The following is an 8,656-nucleotide window of genomic DNA, read 5'->3' on the forward strand; positions in this document are numbered from 1 at the left end:
TTTCCTTATATGCTACTGAAACACTGGAATTTTAGCCTTTTAGGGACGTGAGAATTGCACAAGACACAACCTAAAATGAGTTAGCACTGCATTAAACACGATCTTGCATCATACTGGTGGTTCCAGGGACAGTTTGTGTAAACCTCCTGTTGGGCACAGAAGTGTCCTTTCATTATTATAATAACTTCCTTTCCTCTGTATTCTTGGGTTACTTTGTCATGGGTGATGAAATGCACGTTCAAAAAAAGGTGTTTGTGGTTCCAATATCACAAATCACCAAGGCTTCATGATTGGGGAGCTACTCCCTGTGGAAAAGTGTCAAGCAAAGCTCTCAAAGCTCTGTAAAGGAGTTTGTGGCTTCCTTGTTTCCTTTAGGTTGTGCCACCTTGGCTTAAAGCAGCCTGAGCTAATGATGGCTTAACACCAAGGGCATGTGAGGCATTCCCAGGGCAAAGGCAGCTGTAAACCTGTGTAACTGCTCCTAACAAAAACTGAGCTTTGCCCACAGTTTGCCCGTTGATTTGCAGAACCCCAGAAATACAACATAAAACAGGATTAATTCTCATTTTGGTTTCTGTAAACAAGCTAACTCTGGGAAGGTAACTGAGGGACTTGGCTTGAAGTTTTACAGCTGCTCTTCACCTAAGAAGAAAACGAGCTGCTTGCAGCCCGATGTGGTTTGGGGATCTGCAGACCCGCAGCTGTAGGTTCAGCTCCGGGCTTATTGATTTTGGGGGAGATCCCAGATGAGTTCAGAGCTGCAGGGGTTCCTGCTCCGGCCGTGCCTGATGGCAGGGGATCATCCCAAGGCTTCCCAGCAGCTGGCATTCTGCAGCTGGAGCAGCTCCTGTGAGAGCAGCCAGCTGACAGAGCCGGAGAGGAGGGCGTGGGATCTGCTCCCGTTATCCGTCGGCACTCGGGGCACTCCCAGCACCCTGCAAACAGCTGGAATGTCTCCTGGTTGAGAAGTCTTCCTCCAGAAACCTCTGTCCAGCCCCTGTGGCAGAACTGATCTTGCTGGAAGTGTGTTTATCATGAAGCTGGAGCTCAGCTTCCTCAGCAATGTCCCGCTGTCCTTCTCTCCCAGCCACTTCCCCACTGGAATCTTACTCCGGTTCATCCAGCGTCCCGGGTTATTTTGTGCTGCTCAACTTCAAGTGCTCTTAACTTTCCTGAACGTGTCTGTGCCGCTGTAAGTGCCTGCTAAATTCCAAAAGCTGTTTTGCTGTGCCTGCTGCAAACGCTTGGAAACGTTCCAAGCCCTGGTCTGGCATTTAAAAGGGATTTTCCGGGATGTTACAGTTCGCCCAGCGCTGTCACTCTGCCAATCCAGAGGCTTTACTGCCTTCAAAGATACACTCCCAAATGTAGTAAAAGTGTGTTCCAAGGCACACAAAGCATTAAAAATACCATCTCAACCCGTGGCTTTATTGGCACAGACATTAAACTTCCCAGAAGTGCTGCCTCTGAGCCTCTCTCAGGCTGTGTGAGCTGCTCAGAGTTCCAGTGCTGCTCTGTGTGCACAGGTTTCTGTGACAGAGCATCTTCTCCTGCCTGGAGAATTCCATGTGAAGGGGGAATGCCCACTTCCTTTCCTCCCAGTAGGTCATCCAACCCCAAATATTCCTACAATCCCAGTGCTTCCATGGAGAAAACGTGGGGGGGCAGCTCTTTGTTTATTCTGAAAATAGACAAGTCCATGGCAGCAGTGATATGACATTGTTAAAAACTGAGTTACTAAGTGTTTAAAAGGCAGGGTGAGTGGGAGAGAATATATTTAGCAATAATTTAAGTGCTGCTTCCCCGGACTGAGTGCTTTACTGTGTCTAATATAAACTGAACCGCTTGTAATGAAAAGGTTGACCCTGTCTCTACACACAGTGCAAACCTGACAGGAGTGAAATGAGAATAGTTACTGCTGAATGGCTTAAACAAAACAAAGCACAAAATCCTGCAAAGTGGCACATATGGTTTAAACTGTGCTGTTGAAGCCACTGAAAATTTAAGGTTGTTCAAATGAAGCTGCCTTGGAATGATTATTCAGATCCCAAAGGTGGCACTTTGTTATGAATTTAAACGTCAGGCTTTAACCAAACATAAGTATTAGGATCAAATCTGAGGTGAGTGGCTGAAATGTAACTAAAAGGTCAGATAAAGCTGCTTAAAGGCATATATATATATATATATACATATATATATACTGGTCTTACACTACCATAGAATCCTAGAATGGTTTCGGTTGGAAGGGAACTTAAAGCTCATCTCGTTCCACCCTCTGCCATGGGCAGGGACACCTCCCACCAGCCCAGGTTGCTCCAAGCCCCGTCCAACCTGGCCTTGGACACTTCCAGGGATCCAGGGGCAGCCACAGCTTCTCTGGGTAATCTGGAACAGGCCCTCCCCACCCTCCCAGGGAAGGATTCCTTCCCAATATCCCATCTCACCCTGCCCTCTGGCAGCTTAAAGCCATTCCCCTTGCATGGAGTCTCTCTCCAGCCTTCCTGTGCACCCCCAAGTGCAGGACTTTGCTGATCCCCAATGTTTTAAACGTGGATCCCGTGTCTGTGAGTATTTCTGGGAATACTCAGGGTGATGGCAGGGGGTGAGTTTGCCTGGTTGGCTGAGCCATTTCCAGAGCTCAGCTCAGTTCAGGTCCCAGCAGTGACTCTGGAATGCTGCAGGTGGCTGTGGAGACTCCTCTGCCCTGGCCTTGCTGGTTATCCACTGGTCAGCTCCGAGCATTCCATGTCCTCATGAGAACAGCAACCAGGAGAGCAGAGGTTTGCCAGGACAGCCAAGCCGGTTCTCTAGGATATAATTAAAGTGCTGACAAGCCCAGACACAAGACACATAATAAATTAGTTATAGTGCCTGAGTAAGAGGGATGAACTCTGCTGCAAAGGCAATTACGCAGAATTCCAGCCTTGGGACCACTTCCACACGTTCTTGTGCGTTGGGAAATCACATATAAATTTTATGTGTCTGTAGAAAAACGGAGAAATTATTAACATAATGTTATCATAAACATATAAATTTTTAAAGTCCAAGTGAAATCTAGGAAGGTTGTTGCAATAGCACCTGGTTTTGACAGCGCTGTCATCCCTCTGGCTTTAGAAGCAAAGCAACTTCAATTTGCACTTAAAAGCTCTTTATCTGCTCCTAGATGGAACAACTGGACTTTTAATTACTGAGCTGATATTTAAAACACTCAGCAATCTGCTATTAAAAAAACTACCAGAGCTGGGTTTCACAAGATTGCTTCTTCAGAGGTGATAAACATGCTGGCTGTGTTCAAGTGGTTTTCAAGCCCTGCAATCACCACAGGAGCTATTTTAAATGCTGCATTTGCTAGTTTTCCATTTTGTCATTTGCTCTTATTTTAATTTTTTCGGTGTTTTTCATCCCTTCTGGCCTCATTCAGCTTGCATTTAGCATACCCATTTGTTTGTGTTGGAGGATAATTTTACTCATACGAGCCAGGCAGATGACTGGATTTTTATATCTTCTGTTTTAAAATCCATTTCATGGAGGGTGGAGAGGGCTGGGAAGGGCCCTAGAAGAGCTGCTGACCCTTAAAGAACAGTTATCATTTCCCTGGCAATGACTTTGCCACTTGTCTTCTGAAAGGAATTGCCTGCTGTGCTTCAAATAATGAGGGACATTGTTATATTTGCTTTCACAAAGGCTGAACAGCTAAGATACCAAATAATTTATTTTTTCTTATTGTAGGAGGACTGGAGTTATTTTCCCTATTGGCAGTGTGGTTCAGCTTGGTTATAGGTGGTAAAGTAAGGAAACTATGTACATTTTAGGCCTAAAATAACAAGAGTAGAAGGTGTGTCATGACCAGCAGTATCTCCTATTTGAGGGTGTCACTGAACTGCACCAGTGCCCGGAGGAAAGAAGGTGACAGTGGAACTGGCACACTGTGGACATTATCCATGGGAATCTGGGGCAAATGGCTGTTGAAAATTAAATGTCCTATTGGATCTTCAGGGGCTTTAGCTTTTCAGATCTCAGCCAGATCGTTTGCAAGCCGAGCAAAAGTGGCAGAAGAAGCTTCGAGGTGGAGAAAGACAACATCAAACACAGAACACTTATCTGTAAACCTGAGCAGTGCACAATTTGACTGAGGAAAAACAATGATGTAATCAAAATTAAATGGAGTCCAGGACATTATTAGGATTAGCATCCCCATTGATTAAATGGGTTGCTGACAGCAGCAGTGCTGCTGGGCTATCAGCCTTGCACTCCTGCTTGACATCTTAAAAGAAAATGATGGATGCCACCAAGTTTTTTGCCTTTGTTTGCGTGATGTAAGAGAATTTATTTGATGGGTTTCAGATCCATCAGGTCCTGCCAGCTTAGTAGGATCCTGAGCACATCAAAATATTTACCTCTTATCTTAATTGGAGGCGAGTTGAATTCGTCCCTTCTACTGTGGTTCCAAAAGCAAGGGCTCGTCTACCTGCACTTTGAACTGAATTAACAAAACTCTGTTTGGGTTTATTCTGACTATTATTATTATGATTATTACTATGATTATTATTATTGTTTCAGTGCAGGTCTGCACGTACAGCTCTCTCAAACCCGACTCACTCCTGGTTGGTGTGTGAGGAGCTTTGATCCCCGTCCTCCACGGCGCTTTTCCAGGGCCGCGTGTTTTCCAGGCATTTTGCAGGCAGTGCAGCTGGACACTTGGCTGGGGCTCTCCTTTCAGGAAGGCACATCCTCTGCCTTGTGCCTGGCAGTGGGACCCCTGTGGCGGTGCCAAGGCGGCGGAGCGGCGGCTCGGCCGCGTCCTGGCAGCGGCGCCGGGCACAGATTGTCACCGACCTCTCGTGGAATCTGATAATTGGGATGGACCTGCTCCAGCCATGTGAGGGCACACTCCATCCCCTCTGGTCCTGGCTCTGCTAAGCTGGTCTAAAAACCTCTTGAAGAGGGAATATTCGGCTGGAAATGAAGAGGGGTGCGCCGGCTCTGGTTTGGCCTGGCTCGCCACGCTTCCAGTGTGGCAAATACCCCGTGATCCTTAACAATTAGGGGAAATTAGGATTTACTGAAGCTGGCACTGAGAGCCACAGCTCAGTTTGGGAGTGCCTGAGTATCCTTAGGGGGGGGTGTTGAAGGATAGCTGCCTAGGGAAGGGGCAGCATCCTCACAGATGTCGGTGTGCTGCAGGAAGGCTCTGGAGGATGCTTCCCACTCGCTTTCCATGATACATCAACGTCATTCCGTGCTGCAGGATGGTGGGAGCCTTGTCCTGACTGCTGCTGCTTTTCTGGGCTCACATGGAGGGTTTGGTCACGAGGCTCATGAGAAGTAGGAAAATGGGTTTCAACATGAGCCAAGCCCTTAGACTGGGAGGTGGCAGTGCATGGAAATGTCCCCTGTCTCCGTGCTGAACAAAGAGAAATTACAGCCTTGTGGACGTATATTCCCCAAAGACTAAGACTGATTTGGAGTTAAAGGCTGTGCCCCACTGACCACTCAAGCACTGGGTCACTGCTTCCTCTCTCCTGTAATATCGTGCACAGACTTCTCACCTGTGCCTAATTCTCCCGCTCCTCCACTCCTGTTGGAGTCCTCTTTAAAATCCACCTTTCCCGACCGGACTGTCTGGCAGAGACAGTCATTAATAAAGGGTGAGAGGACTCCAGTCACCCTTCCCTCAGTCTCCCTTCTTCCTGCTGAGTACCTGTCACAGAAATATTCCTTCTGAGAGGTGCTCTGAGTGAGGCTCCTGCTGCCCTGCCACCCTCGCTCCGTGCTCTGGGAAAAGCAGGAGGTGCAAATCCACATCTCGTGTGCCCGGTGCCTCTTGCCCCCGAGGCTCAGGAGGTGGTGTTATCACCACTAATGCCTTCCTGAGGCCACAAGCTGCTGTTTTGTCCAGGGACCTCGAAATCCAGGCGGGAAGCACAACCGTATTTCCAAAGCCGGGACTGTGGTATCACTAGAGGGCATCCTGTGCCTCAGCCCAGCACATCCCGGGGGGTGGAGGGGCAGCCCGGTGGGGTCCCTCAGCTCCCTTTTCTCCCGGGCTTTGCCTGCCTGGAGCTTTTCTGTAGGTAAAACTGGTGGATAAGGGTGTGATTTCCCTTGTGTTGTATCCAGCCAGTCCTGGAAATGCCGTTGTGTCACAGACTGGTTCTGTTTCTCTTCAGCAACAGTTGTGAGCGTAGTTTTTCAGTGTTATACCAGTGGAAATAGGTGGGTGGGAGTGTTACCATTTTAACTGGACTCGAATGAATAGAGCAATATAATGCATATAAATATTATTTACAAAAGACTCCACAGAATAAAAGCATCCAGATCAGCAGGAGTTTTCTCCTCTGAGGTTACTCAGTTTACTAAAACTTAAAAGACTGGGATTTCTAAGTCAAGGAGAACCCTTTGTTGTTCCAGCTTTCCATGGAAGCTGTCAGGTAACACACCCCCTGCATCCTGAGCACAGAGGTCTCAAAGAACACAGCGAAATGTTCTAAGTGGAAAAAAATCAACACCCAAAATAGATCCCAATAATGCAGCAAGAGAGAAGGGGGAGGGCGAAGACAGCTTCGTTTTACAAATGTCTTTGTTGAGACAGTAACTGGATCCAGGAATCCAAGTCACAGTGGGATTTCAAGAGTGCACATCTGCCTCCCAGCCCTCGTGTTCCCCAGAGCAGTGGTGCTGAGCCGAGATCTTTAGAGGGGGGGTTGTGTGGTTCTGCCTCTGAAGGCAGATTTTAAGGGCCACTTTTGGATGCCCTGAAGGAAATGAATGTCTGCTGATCCTGAGCAGACTCCCCTCCAGTGTGGACCTGTTTCCACACCTTGTTGTTCTCCCAGGAGAGAGATGCTAAATTAACTTTAACCACACCACTTACTTAGACCTACTCCACAAAGAACCAGTGTCCAGCTCTGGCTCCAGGTGGGACCCACTGCCTGTGGCAGCAGAAGGAATTGCTAAAACAGAGGATCTTCAGCAGAAATGCATGAAAGAACCCATTTTGTATGTCCCACAGAGGCACAGGCAAAATTTACCCCTGAGGTGGTCCTAGACTGGAATCTGTTTGTTGAGTAACCTGCCTGTGGGGAACCACCCCTGGCTCTCCAGAATTTCTTTACTGTGAATCCCCACAAAGACTAGCTCTTCCATTCCATATAACCCTGTGTTATCATGCCAAGCTTTCTCTTAAGTACAAGTTTACTCTTGAAAGAATTTAGCCAAACATCAGGGCTGTTTTCCAACAGCCAGACGTGGGTATTTGTGTCACATAAATTGCAGCAGGCAAACATATTTTCACGTGAGGCTTCGCACAGGTTTGGTTCTCACACGAGGCCTCACCACAGCCATATTTGCTTTCTTTCTGTTGTGTCTTTTCCATTTTTACAGGAGGGTCAAAGAACTGTATGGAAGGAACACAGGGACATTCCCATCCTTTTCTCTGACTCCATATCCACGTGTACCCTCTCTGTTCCTGCTCTGTTCCTCCGTAGCCTCTCCTGTCCACAAATAGGGGCCAGGTCCAACTTGGTAGAGATTTTCCAACCTTGGAATCCCTTGCTTTTGCATCCTCTGTTCTGCTGTTCCCCAGATCACACAGATCCACTGCATTTATTTCTAGACCCTCGGGAAGCCTCAGCAAAGACAGGGGCAGGCTCTCTGTGGCAGTTCTTGGCAGGAAGCTCTTTGCATAAAGCCCATTAGGGCAGCAACAGCTGAGCTTCCCCCTTAACAACTTGCAGAAGCAGATTGGAACAAATTGTTCTTGTGGTTGGTTGTTTGTTTTTTTTTTAAATAAAAATACATATTTTGAGAGTAAAGTTTAGTGCAGGCACACGTACAATCACGACTGAATTGTTTTAAAATAGGAACAGAAAAAACCCAGATGAGAACAAAGGTCAAAATGATGCTAAAGAAGGGATAAATATCTTTCTGTTCTGTTTGATTTTGGATGCAAGAAAGAGCAGGAAAAGATTCTGAAAAATGAGTGTTTTCTAACTCAGTGTGAAAGGTCCGAGGTCTAAAACTGACTCTGTGAGAATTTAAATGCACAAAGGGGAGCAAAATGCTCACGTTGTCTTTTCAGGTCAGTAGGATTTGAGGTCTTTCAGCTCTCCCTTGTGCCCCTGGAAGTCTCCTCCTCCATGTTTGTAGCAAGCCATAAAATTCTAAGAAAAGCTCTGGGGACTCCCAGGGATTATTAGCCAAGGATGCTTCTGGAGCAGCGCTGGCACTGCACGTCCTGTCACATGTCTGTGCCTATCCCCAGGCTAAAAGAAATATGTAGAAGTCTGAAACCTGAGACACAGGTGTGTGCTGCATTCAGAGATATTGCTCTATAATTAGATCCTTTTTTTTTTTTTTACCTTGTTACAGACTTTCCCACTTTATGGATGTGGAAACCGAGAGGTAAAAATGCAGCGGTTCCTTGACAGATTTCTGGGGTGTAAAGGCAGATAAGCCATTTACACAGGGCAGAGATCAAACATGTTCTGTATCTGTTCTATGTCTGGGAAAGTATTAGATGTGTTAGATGCATAGGTGTGTCAGAACTCTTGCTTCTCTGACAGTTTATAATTGCAGGTGAGTGTATTCAGAGCCCAGATTGCCAGAAGTTACCTCTGGGTGTGAATGGGGACATCATCAAAGGCCTTGTGTAAAG

At 46.9% G+C, this 8,656-nt stretch overlaps 1 long non-coding RNA gene across 1 annotated transcript; it reads left to right on the top strand.

The window, feature by feature from the left end:
• The first annotated feature begins 1,674 nt into the window (after positions 1-1,674).
• On the top strand, positions 1,675-4,247 carry LOC113955799. The gene is made up of 3 exons (XR_003530659.1): positions 1,675-1,757; positions 1,882-2,120; positions 3,730-4,247. It is a non-coding gene; the product is annotated as an uncharacterized LOC113955799 (long non-coding RNA).
• The last annotated feature ends 4,409 nt before the right edge of the window (positions 4,248-8,656 follow it).

This window comes from Corapipo altera, unplaced genomic scaffold, assembly GCF_003945725.1.
Source record: "Corapipo altera isolate COAL_440 unplaced genomic scaffold, ASM394572v1 150, whole genome shotgun sequence".
Taxonomy (NCBI): domain Eukaryota; kingdom Metazoa; phylum Chordata; class Aves; order Passeriformes; family Pipridae; genus Corapipo; species Corapipo altera.